The following is a 13,207-nucleotide window of genomic DNA, read 5'->3' as shown; positions in this document are numbered from 1 at the left end:
GACTAGGTCGGAATTATCACCAGTTGAGGGGTAAGTTAGCAATCCAATAACGCCGTTCGCACAATCCACCGTTTGAATGCAGCACTAGAAGCCCTTGAGACAATCGGTTCATTAATAAGATACGTTGAGGTCTCCCCCGCCTTCTTTCCCTCTCCACAGGGATTGACTGCCCACATCCATTAAGATTTAGGTATGTATCTTGCATGCCGACATGAGGTTTTTCAGCACTGGACTACTCCAACTCTATTTCTCGTTTTTCTTAGGCGACACACTAAGGGAGTTTGTTCCTCGCATGTGTTTTGGGTTTTCATCTTTCCACTTGTTTCATGCACTGAGGTGGCATTGAAGTTTCACACAATAGAGTGAGCTTATCATCAATTCAATTGTGATTGTTTTTTTTATACACCAACTCTATTCTTTTGTATGTTCACCAGCAAATCTCGTAATCCTTCAAATTATAAGTTCAACACAGTATATTGAAGTAATGTATATATACATGTATAAAATAATTGAATTGTGTTGTGGCTTTTCCTCAATATCCATTTGGATTTGAGGTGTAATTGACATTCTGGCTAGATCAGTCAGTTAGATATGCTCTTTGTGTTTTCCCCAGCCCTGAAGATTTGGAGTGTACCGCACTCCAATGAAACACGTGTCTGCTGGCTCATTAAAACAACACATTCAACAAACATCAACTGCCATTCTTCATTTTTCAATAAAGTTATAAATGACATATTATTTGTTTTTGATATGTATGTGTGTGCACAGGTTTTGTTGTATATATAGTAGATGTATGCGTAGCATAACATTGACAAGGGGGTGTTAGGGTCACCCCTTTCCTAGTAGCACCACACCAATAGACCTAGAATTGTTACACGGCCAATTATCCCGCGGAGCGCAACCATTGCCCCATACTAAGAACCTTCAAGCCACCTGGGGTCCAGGGTACAAGGAAAACAAATTTGGTGTTCTCAGGTCTTTAGACAGCCGGACAATCCTCTGCTGAATTTTCCTCTGTCCCAGCAGTGTTTAGAGGAGGGTACTGGGTTGGGACATTTTGGCCAAGTGCTAGCTTGCGTGTGGGGAAAACTCCAGGCCTCTCTATAGCCAATGGGTAAACATGCGAAGTGGGTAACACTATCCACTCATGTAGCACTTCCTGTGTGTTTTACTGTAAATTATCTCACAATGTCCATCTCTTCCTAAATCGAATATGGCAAAACCTTTCTTCCCTTGGTCAGAGCTCCCTGTGCCTGCCCAGAGGTGGGGATAGCGAAATAGGCAAGCCCTTCCCTGTTGTCACTCTAAACTAGCTCCCTCTTCCCCTAGGACTGGTGCCAGCCTGATTCAGACTTTAGAGGGGGCAGGCTCAGCTGTGAGCTACATCTGACTTTGAAGGAAAAGGCCTCCTCGAAGGTAATAAAGGGACTGGGCAAAACCCTAGGCCATCCTGTCAAGGGAGGACAATGCCACCCCAGACCCAAGGCTCTTTGCTGTAGTCCTGGGAGCAGTTCACATCTCACCACAGAGGAGCCATCAGTCACAAAGCGACAGATAGAATACTTACAGAAAGGTCTTAGAGGCTTAAGTGAGAAAGTGAGAACTTTCTTAAAATGGCATTTAGTTTAATAAATAGACAAAATCCAGTGTTACCATGAATTGGACTTTCAACAGCTATTAACAAGACTTTTTGGAATGCTTTTCTAGCTGATACAAACTTGAATTCAGCATTATAAGGTGTAATAAGGTAGCCTGTTGTTTTCCTCTGGAAGCTGCCAGCCTTGCTACAGTGAAAATTGCTTTTAGGCTCTTTTACTGTACGAAATTGTGGAACATTAAACTTTTACATGTTCTACTTTTAAATACCTTGCACCCTGCTTTATGGGTAACTTGTTAATATTTCAAATTAAGGTGTAGGCCTGTCAAATGGTTAGTTTTGACATGCTAAAATGGGAGTTTTAAACCTGCCCTACTAAGCTACAATAGTATGCCTGGGATCGGGTTTTCTGTGTCACTGCAGTGGGAGTCACAATGGGTGCTGTTTCCCATTGGTGACATTTAACTTACAGGCCATGAGTATAATTTATACTATATATCAGGGACTTACATCTAAGATAATGATGCCAATCAGCTGCATACCACTTTCATCATGTTTCTGTCGGAGCACACATATTTCACTCTTGATTAGAAGGGGTAAAGTGCACATATTACTATAGCCAACAAACCCAGTCAAGTCAAAACTCTGGGTGAATACCATGCAAAATATGTTTATTTCTAATAAATTTCCACCGGAAAATCCACACCAGACTTACCATTTTGTTTTAACAACACTGTACAGTGTAGGCACACAAATGTTGATGCTCAAGACAACACTTTAAAACACCCAGGCATTTTTGGAGTGTGGTTAAAGAGTGCCTTTGATAATTTCTACCACTAGAAACTGCAAAGACAGTTTGCTTTATTTGCTGATGCTATTATCCACTTAAATTCCATATTAGTTAATCACAATGACTTTTAACTTCTAGCAGTCCTTTTAAAAATCTCACACAAGATCCAAAACTATATTGTGTAATCAACTGCAAGTGCACAATGTGGTGTACACTCACATGTTTGTCTAAATGCATTACCTTCTGCATTGCCTGTTCTTGGATCTCCTTTTGGGCTCCTGGGTGTTGGTGCATAATGTTTTAGAGCTATTTGTGCTCTTTCTGTGATTCTGATAAGAGTTCACATGCTTTCTTGCTTCTCACATAGGTGGGTATGCACAATTCAATAAATAGTCTTCGTGCTATTTGAATATGGGATTGCTGCTATTGCCACAAAAAGGCCACGCATTTCATAATACTTTTCGTACACAATATCTTGTTAGGGACACGTATTTGCTCATGTCATTAATATGTTACATATACTTACTAGGGGAAATCAAATACATTTTCATTCTTTGGTGAGTAGCACCTCCTACTTGAATGGTTTTTGGTATGATTAGCTAAAGAACTTTAGCCTATAAAATCCTAAAGTGTGGAAACAACCTTCAGTCTAGCAGCACTCGATGCCTAGCTCTGTCTTATGACATTTTAGGATGTACTAGGAAACATACTCAAAGGATTTGATGATAGTATCTGAATCTCAATCTTTGTTAGAACCCATCTGCAATCCAATACACAAGAAATGCGATGGATAAATTGACTTTTCTATAAAACAGGCAGCCTTCGCAGTCCATCTGCTCTGAACATCTCCCTAAACATGGACCATGATATCATAGCTTAGCTACCTCATAAAGTAAACGGCCAGATTATTGAGTGTTAGACATCATGCAAGTAAAATGTGTAAATTGTACATTGACTACCACACTATCAAGAACGTGAATATACAGGTAATGGAAATGTGTTGTTCTTAACACCACAACTTCAATGTATGCAGATGTGAAATTAAGAATAGTAAATCTACTTTCACCCATACATACTTACCTACACTACTTTCTGGTTGTTGATACTTTGGAAAATATATATATATATATTTAACATTTTATCAAAATAACATCTTTTATTTCATTTCCTTTTTCAACATTATGGGTCACGTAAAAATGTAGGAATTGTGATTTTTTTCTTACTAAATAGCTATTAAGAAATCTCAATTCCTAATGTAATAAAATGTACTAATTTGTGATTCTTAATGGGTCACAAGTTGACTTATCTCCTGAATACTAATGAGGTAGGTCACACCTTGAGACGACTTTGGAATCGCAGTCATCACAGGGATGGGGCCCTCATGTGGTCAGCAGACCACCATGTTGGTAATTGCTTTTTAATAAAGCAATGCTTTTTTTCAATGCAGATGTGTTAAAAATTTAAAAAGAGAAAAATTCAACTTTGAAGTTTCATTTTTTAAGAGTAGACAATGGTCCATGGTCAGCTACCTGCTCTTAAAAAAAATGTTTCCCTTCTCAAAGCGGAAGGGGTACTGTTGGCACCCCTTCCCATTTTCAAATGGGTTACCACCTCCTTCCAAGTTCTGATAAAGTATTAAGATTTTATGACTGGAATTTATCACAAAACATGAATACATTCCTTTCAGATTTGATAATTGGAAGGGATGCCAAAAATACACCCAAAATACTGAATCAAAAACAGAATTTCCAATTCGATAATGTGTTCCTGAATCGCATTTTGTGCTTTGAACATACGTAAAAGCATTATGTGGTTTGAAACAGCCTGATTGGACATTTTCAAATGTAAAAATGCTTTGTATGATTGGCCCAAAGTTTTCACATTACATTTCAGTCTTAAACCTGCCTCCTAAACCTCCTTGACTTATCGTCGGCCTTCGACACGGTCAACCATGAAAAACTTCTCGAACGCCTCAAACTCAGGATGGGCTTGGATGGAGTTGGTCTAGAATGGTTCAAGTCCTTCCTCCACAACCGGTCACAGAGATTCCTAATTACCAGCCACCTATAAGCTCCCTTCCCGGTCACGGTTGGAGTCCCTCAAGGATCAACCCTGTCCCCCACCCTCTTTAATCTGTATTTAGAGCCGCAAACCGAAGTACTACGTACCGCTAACATCTCCTACCTTATGTACGCAGACGACACCCAAATATACATAAAAATGTCCTCACTCTAAGAGATCCTCTCACTGAATGAGGCCCTGAAACTGACCCTCCAATGGCTCGCCTCTAACCAACTCAAACTCAACGCAAAGAAAACCAAATTTCTCCTAATCTCCCCTACACAAGCCAACCCAGAGATTTAGATGAGGATCAAGGCTATTACAGCCTTAAATTGCCCGCTGACTATCGTGGACTCAGCGAAATGACCAGGAATAATCCTTGACTGCAACCTGAACATGTAGGACCACATTAACTCAATTGGCTAAATCAGCCAGGTTCCACTTGAGCTACCTATGGAGGCTGAAACCCTTCCTCGATGCCCCTGACCTACATATGGCAGTCAAAGCACTAGTAATCTCTAGGCTGGAATATGGCTGCTATACCCTCTTGGGTCTACTCAATATCTCCCTCGCACCTTTAAAAGCCTGCCTCTAAGCGGCCGCCAGACTACTTACCAGCACTAGGTAACTCAACCACATCCCTCCACATCTGAAAGCATTGGACTGGCTCCCCTTAGATGCCAGAATACAGCTGAAATTGGCTTGCATTACACACAAAGCTCTATAAGTGAACTTATCTGGAGAAAGCAGAAACTCCCATTCCGCCAGTGACCTCTTGCTCCAACCTGCCCGCTTTCAAAAGAAAAAAACCTACTATTGTGCTTTCTCAGGGGCCGCACCAAGAATTTGGAACTCTCTCCCAACCGCCATCAGAAAGAAAACCTTCTCTTGCACGCTTCAAAAAGGAGGCTAAATCTTTCCTCATGGGAAAATTCCTCTCCTAATCTCTACCTTCAACCAACACTAAGAGCCTGACTATGCTAAGACCATCGCCTGGTCCTCAAATCACCTACTCACCCCACCAAGAAACTGTGGGGTTCTATACTGTTTAACTGCATCTGTAGCCACACATACCTGTCCCTTCTTCCCCAATGTACCCAGCTCCCCTGCCCTTTCCTATCGTTTTCTATACTTCTGTATGTCTATGCCTTTTTGTCCAAATCTGTAAACTTTTATTTTGTAAACCTTGTAAAGAATCACAATTTGGGTTTAAAAATACATCTAAATTTGCTAACTGAGAGGGTAGTGTTTAGGGAGTCTCTTCCAAATACCGAATAGGAATGGGTTGTATTAATGTTTTGCGACTGAAATACAGTCACACAACATAAATACTTTACCACTTAAATATCTAGTGGGAACCCATTGCAAACAGGAAGGGTGTCCTATACATGAAGGGGTCCTCAGGGGACCCCCTTCGCCTTTGTGAATGTAAAAAAATTGGTTTAAGTGGTTCTGCTTCATATAAGGGAAATGACCTACCTTTTAAAAAAAGTTGGATTTATTTAAAAGGAATAACAGACATGATGGTCTGCTGACTCAAGCAGGTCACCATCCCTGTGACCACTGGGATTTGTAGTGAGTCACAAATTGCCACCTATCTCATGAATATTCATGAGGTAGGTTGATTTTTGAACCATAAAAAATTGGTAAATTAGATTAAAAAAACTGTCCAACACTAACAATTGCAATTACTAAATAGCAATTTGGAAACAAATTGCTATATTGGAAGAAATTGCTATTCTAAATGTTCATACATCTGGCCCATAGTTCTGTGAATCCTCATTCAAAATAGGGTAATTTGTTTTAAAAGAGCTGCCTATTATAATTGTATTGTACTGTTGTAACAGCATGTGTCATACTTATCCCATGCAAAACAAAATGGCGTATATTTAAATAGGCAGGTAGACCCAGAGCCATCAGCAGTGGTAGGATATACCCAAGTGGTGTTTAAGTAAAACGTATTGCCACACATGTGGGGTCATTTCATTCCTTCTTGAGTCTTAAGTTTGAGGACGCTTGGATACCATTCTACATATAAAACTCGCCATTCCTATAGAAAATGTGCATTTAAACAGCGTAAACATTTCTTAAGTACTTACAGCTCTCGTTACAGACAGGAAACGGTCATAGCTGATCAAAACTATGTTATATAGTGACGATTGAAACAATACATAATCCAGGACTACCCATAGCTTGCATATCGCCCGGCCAAGGATCCATTTTCCATGCAGAACAAAGTTTACCATATAAAATGGCAATGAAACGGTACCTGTGACAAAAAGAGCTCAATAAAAAGAATGCATACTATAATACTCACTTCTGATTCAGAATACATTTTCTAAATTCATATAAGACTTCTGATTGTGGACGCTAGAGAAGAAACTGTAACCCCAGAATAGCCCAGGAAAAACATCAGACACAACAAGAGCCATATATTTTGAATGGAGCATAACACCAAGGGTACAATAGGCATAGATTGCCTCGTGGGTAAATTTGGCCATAGCTTGGAGCATCTCATATATACATTAATGGGCCTATTCCTGAGGCCCTTTGCAATTAGGCTCAAATTGATCAAAAAGTAAATAGCAGTAGTAGCTGGTGTTGGGGACGAGTGGTGAGGCAGGCAGGGTAGGGGCATAGGGGTCACAGGTGCTGGGGAGGTAGGGACAAAATAGAAAAAAAACTAAAAGTACCTGCATCCGGCATCTTCCTGCACAAAAACAATCCTGCATGCAACACAGGCACCCCTTGATCATGGTGCAAGGGTGCCTGTGTTAGCGCTAGGCAGACGAAATGCCACCATCTTAGGGGATAAGGCAGGAATTATTTTAAATGCTGTGCATTCCTGCCCTTTCTCTGGAACACAGTGCAGGAAGGTGACTTGTTGTGCTGCGGTATTTACCAGAGGTGGCTCCTCCGCTACGGTGAAGGAGCACGCCCCCCACAAAACGTGAGGTAAGGAAAAATAAAACAATATTAAATACTTGTTTTATTTTTCCTGCCAAGTCCTGTGGGCAGTGCCTGGAAATAACAGGCACTGAGGGGAGCAGTATGGGCACTCCCTTCACTGCTCATGATTGTTGGGCTGGCTGCCTCAGGTCAGCCAAACCATCATGTATGTATGTATGTATGTATGTGTGTTCTTATATAGCGCTCGATGTTACCCTTGGGCATCTCGGCGCTTGCCTTGGGAACCCGTCCTGGTTTTTCCCTGTGAGATCACCCATGCTGGGCATCCCCAAGGTGAAAGCCAGGCATCCCGCCGCGGGGGGACCGTTGTGGAGATTAAGCAAGCTTGTTGCCTAGAGCTGCATAGTGTGAACTCGTGCTTAGAGTGGGCACTGAAGCGAGAATTATCGAGTCCGTGGACAATTGGGTTCAGGACCTATGTGTAGTGAAAACTCTCCGCTAGGAAGCAGCGTTTGGAGAGAGCAGACAATGACTCACAGTCTGTCCTGGAGCACAAATCCAGGGTGCACAGGTGCTTTTTTTAAAGCCAAAAAAGCGGAGATAAACCCCCTTGATAATATGCCCCGCAGTGAATTAATGGAAACGTCTGACACCCTGACGAATCCAGCCATCTGGTTCACAAGCATTTGATGGTTGAGAGTGTTGAAGGCAGCCAACATGTTAAAGAGCATAAGCAGTGCTGGGTAGTTAGCCATCTGTTAAGGTGGTGTTGTGCCTCTGTGCAGGCGAAACACGGACTGCTTGTGTTTTAGGGTTTTATTGCTCACTGCGAAGTCGTGTAATTGAATGATGTGTGTGTTCTTCGATATTTCAGCAAAGGATCTGTGGGGCATATTATCAACAAAGGGCGTTACATTATCGCAGCTTTTATTGGCAGGAAACTGCTGATAAAGCGGCGATAATGGGCTTGATAATATGCTTTATGAATTCCAATCGAAGCCCATGTTAGATGTGAAGACTTTTAACATGGGCTTCGATTGGAATTCAATAGAGCATATAATCAAGCCCATTATTGCCGCTTTATCGGCAGCTTCCTGCCGATAAAAGCTGCAATAATGTAACGACCTTTGTTGATAATATGCTCCTTTATTAGATATTCAATAGCAACATTTAGGGTGAAGCACATCCACAGAAGGATTCTTTTTAGGTGTCGATACACAGGATTCCTTTAAGGCAGAGGAAATTACTATCTCCCTCAACAAGATATTATTAATTTTCATAATAAAAAGTACCAGTTCATTAATGTCCTTCATTTACTAGTCTTAAATTGCAGGGCTCTCCGTGTCAAAAGTCAGAATTAAAGATTAAGTAATTGAGATAGGCTCTATCACAGGGGTTTCAGAGAAGGAAAAAATTAAGGAGCACTGCTCGTTATTGAGCCTCGATGTGTTTTGTTCTGGGTCCGAGATCCAATGGAGGACCATCCTTTCTGACCAGACCATGTTATTTTTCTGTAAATGTTCTCGACAATATTGAACCAAATATTTTGGGGTATGGGAAGTATGCAGAATCTTGCTTACCAGTTTTGGAGTCTGCTAAAACCTTTTCATTTTGTAAAAGAGCCTTAGTGAAATCTTAAATGTGTGCCCATAAACTATCATTTTGAGCTATGACACCAGCCTTCTCATACAGGTTCCCAATGCCCTTAAGATCAGCTTTCAGTGCTTTATTAGACTCTTTATGATAGGGCCAGCCCATTCTCCCAACTTTGTTTTACATATTTTTATGATCCTAATTAGAAGATGAGTGTATTTCTTTAAGCTAATTTTGTTACTCAAATTCATCTCCTCAGACGTATATGGTGTGGTAATACTATCCATCCATTTGGAGAGATCTTCTCGATTGTAGCTAATTCAATTCCTCCATTTTAATGAATTGTATTCAGTCAAATAGGAATGATAAAGGGGTTTGCCTTGATGTGCATGTGTATACCAGACCTGATAAAGAGTATACAAATGTCCAGTGGTGCTAAATCAATGGATTCAGAAAACCCAGGAAAAAAAGCCAGAGCCTCTGAATGAATTCCAATTTCGTTCAACGTCGGTCAAAATTGCATGGGAGACCATCTCAAAAGACGCTGAAATATCTAGTAGGATGAGGGCAGGCGAACTGAAAACATGAACACCTTTGAAGCACGGAGGGTGAGTGTGACGTACTGTTCTCTCTAGAATGTGCAGAGATAAAAAGGAAACCATGATAGGTATATTTACCATTCACATGAAAATGCATATGAAGCATTAGACAAAACCATACCGCTCTTTTCTTGGGTTTGCAATATTGGAGTTAGCCCTGGTATTACAATAGTGGCATGTGATATGTCGACCAGGCAACTGAAGCATTGGGTGGACTCTATAATTAGACTTGTAATGACGAATTAAGCTTGAGACATGCTAGCCATGTTAAATGGCATAACGCTGTTGTGCCCACTGGATAAGGTTTACAGGACCGGATCAAAAAGCATCTTTTCATCAGTGCTATTACATGTCATTCGTAGTGTACAGAGCAAAAGACCTTTACAACCATATCACGAAAAAGGGTGTCAAAAACATGTGCCCACAATTAGGCAAACGACTTTCGGTTGAGATAAAACAGGACACCAATATCATAACAATACATTATCTCAACAAAAGTACACCACAACAATGCAGAACAACAACAGAATAGGAACTCTCCAACACAGCAAGACACTAATGAAAGAAAGCCACAACAGTACAACACACACAATTCCAGGCAAATTTGATGTAAAACAGAGATAGTCATCAATGTCCATTATACAGCGAACATGGACAAAGTTTAAATTATTCAAATTATACATTTTCTTTCGAATAGTAAAACATTCAAAGTGATTTCCTTACCTATAAAAAAATCACTGATAGACAAGTTCAGTAGGAAAAAATTACTTTGAATTCTAAGGCTTTTGTCTACCATAAAACTCAGAATGATTAAAGCATTTGAACCACCAATCATTACAATAAAAAAAGAGATCATCACTGTCGGAAGTAGGAAGCTGGTCTTTGCACAATCCTCCAAAGCGCTGTTTGATGCAATACAGGCAGAATTAAAATGCGAATAGTTGTCCACCAATCCAATAGACTGATTACTTGCAAAAGAAAGCATATTCTTGATGAGTATAGGATTTCAAATATATAACTGCATTGTCACTTCTGGTACCCCTGTGAAAATATAACCTTATTTCAGCTCAAATATATTGTGGTTTAATAGTAATTTACAGTTTACAAACTAAAATGTGTGCTTCAGTTTGTCGGTATATAAACTGGAAAAAGTCCAATATGCTTTTGTGGATCTGGAGTGACTGCCTCAGGCTGCTCTTAAAAAAAACTAAATTAGTTTTTCATTTTGTAGTCACTTGGTTTGTTACAAACACATCATCCTAAGAACAAAGTATAGTTTAATTAATCCTCTGATTCACTTGTTTATGGCTCATCTGTTGAATCTCATCTTCTAGATGGACTATTTCAAAGAGCAATGGAGTTTGCAGCCTAACCTATCCTGTCATTTAACATTGTAATAAGATTTTAGATATAGATTAATTCTTTTATTTAACATTTATAATTTATGAAGGTAGATAAATCAATACAACTTTTTCTTGTGTGTCCTCCATTTACCAGTGCATTTCAGATCCACCATCTAATGGATAATGTGGCTTCCCTCTTCCATTCAATACAGAAACAGGCAGTAACATGCTGTACAACGAATCTGAGTCTTCAAGCTCATCTTGCATTTATAGTATAAAGGTAACACACATTTTCTCCAGGGAATTGCCTTCAGAGAAATGAATTTTAATCACTTATATACACAATTAACAGAGAGTTGTAACATCTGCTCACATTAAATTATATTTTCCATGCTGCAATCACTGATTCGAAAAATGGAATGTCCTTAAAAAATTCAAATACAGTTAATTCAAACATATGCATGTCTATCTATCTATCTATCTATCTATCTATCTATCTATCTATCTATCTATCTATCTATCTATCTATCTATCTATCTATCTATCTATCTGTCTATCTATCTTTCTGTCTATCATATTATAGTACAGAGTAGCGGTAGACACTCTGTAGTTAAAGTTAGGGTCACCAGAGATACGGATTTTTTGTCCTTTAATAAGCTTGCGTCCATTCGACTAATGTCCACAAACATTTGCAGACTTGCTGCACCTGTTTCATTGTGCGGAGGACTGAAATTTGTTTGGCCAAGGGGTTGTAAAAAACAAGGAGGGAGTCCCAAAACAGGCTTGAAATCCAATGCATTTTGCATAGACGTTTGTATGTCGTGTAGCGTTAAAACACCCTGTCGGATTTTACTGAAATTTGGCAGCATTAGATATTAGGGTGTGCAGATGATTCTTCTTGATACTACAGGTAAGTGTTTTTCAAGTTATAACGTTTTTCAAACTAGTGAAATCTGTTGCCATGGTATTTTCACAAATGCTTGCTGTGTTTTGCGGTATTACCACACTACATAGCAATAACAAGTCATTAATGACCTGATTTAGATATTGGTGAAATCAGTCCTCCAGTCCCTTTTTCAGCTGTCTTCCCATCCACTGACCTGGGGATCTGCCCCTACTATTAAGATGTTGGCGATTACATAGACAAAACATCACCACAGTCCCTCTGTCACCCTTTCGATGGCGGGATAGACAAAAGCAGATATCAGAGGGAGGACCTCCAGTTTCTCTGCCAGGCCAATGACAATGTGCCTTCCCACCAACGCAACTGCGAAGGAGAAACCTCCACGCCTTAGTTGGCAGAATCAAATGCATATAAGGCACAGACTCACCTTTACTCGCCTTCCCACTTCCTATTCCACCATGACCCCAATCCTACACATCCTGCCTCCACTGCTGTAGGCTGATCACAATGTAAATCAACACCATTGTTCCTGGAACCTAAGGTAACCTCCCCCTTTACTTGTTACCTTTTCACTTAGCAATTCACATATGCTCAGGTCTCATGCATTTTTTAATTACTCACACACGCAATTGCATACCAATGTGCAATGCATATGTCTCTAATGGTGACTTTTAAGAAACTTAAAGTAACTCACCTGTAAAAGCGCATTGTGTTCATAAATCATGTGCCAGCTGCCTAGCAAAAAAGGACACTTGGACGGAAAAGGATATCAAATCAAAAATTAGAAACTCACAATACATTAAACTGATCACTTTCATGGGGAAAATGGGCAGGATGGTCAAAAGGGAGATGAGGATGGGAGGTAGAGGGAGTGGAACTCTCTGTTGTGTATGTGTCTGTTGATGGTGTAGGTGTCTGTGGATCTGGTGTATGTCATGAATGTTTGGGTGTCTCTTGCTGTGTTAGTGTGTGTTTTTAGGGTGAGTGCAGGTGTTTCTATTTTGTTTGTGTGTATGCTGTGGACGTGCTGGGTGTGGTCATGGTGAATGTGACTGTGGTGATGAGTGGGGTGTCTGGGGCTGTGATGGTAGGTGTTTCTTTGGTGGTGGATGAGTTTGTGGGTGTGCTAGGGTTGGTGGATGTGTCTGTGGTGGTGGGTGTAGTGTGTGGTTTTGCTGAGGATTTGGGAAGTGTATGTGTGTTTGTGTGTGGGTTTGCTGCTTGTGTTTGTCTAAGTGAGCACATGCAAAGTATGAGTGTGCTTGGGACAGGTCTGAGAATAGGGAATTTGGTTGGAGATGAGGTGGAAGGTGAGCCAACCTTGAAAAGACCTCTGAAGGCCAGACATAGCACTGTGAATGCCTTACAGGTAGGCTACAATGTGTTGCAATTGGTTGCCAAACCCCTGGA

The sequence above is a fragment of the Lissotriton vulgaris genome, chromosome 4_1, assembly GCF_964263255.1.
Source record: "Lissotriton vulgaris chromosome 4_1, aLisVul1.2, whole genome shotgun sequence".
NCBI classification, from domain to species: domain Eukaryota; kingdom Metazoa; phylum Chordata; class Amphibia; order Caudata; family Salamandridae; genus Lissotriton; species Lissotriton vulgaris.
Note: the sequence above shows the minus strand (reverse complement) of the source record.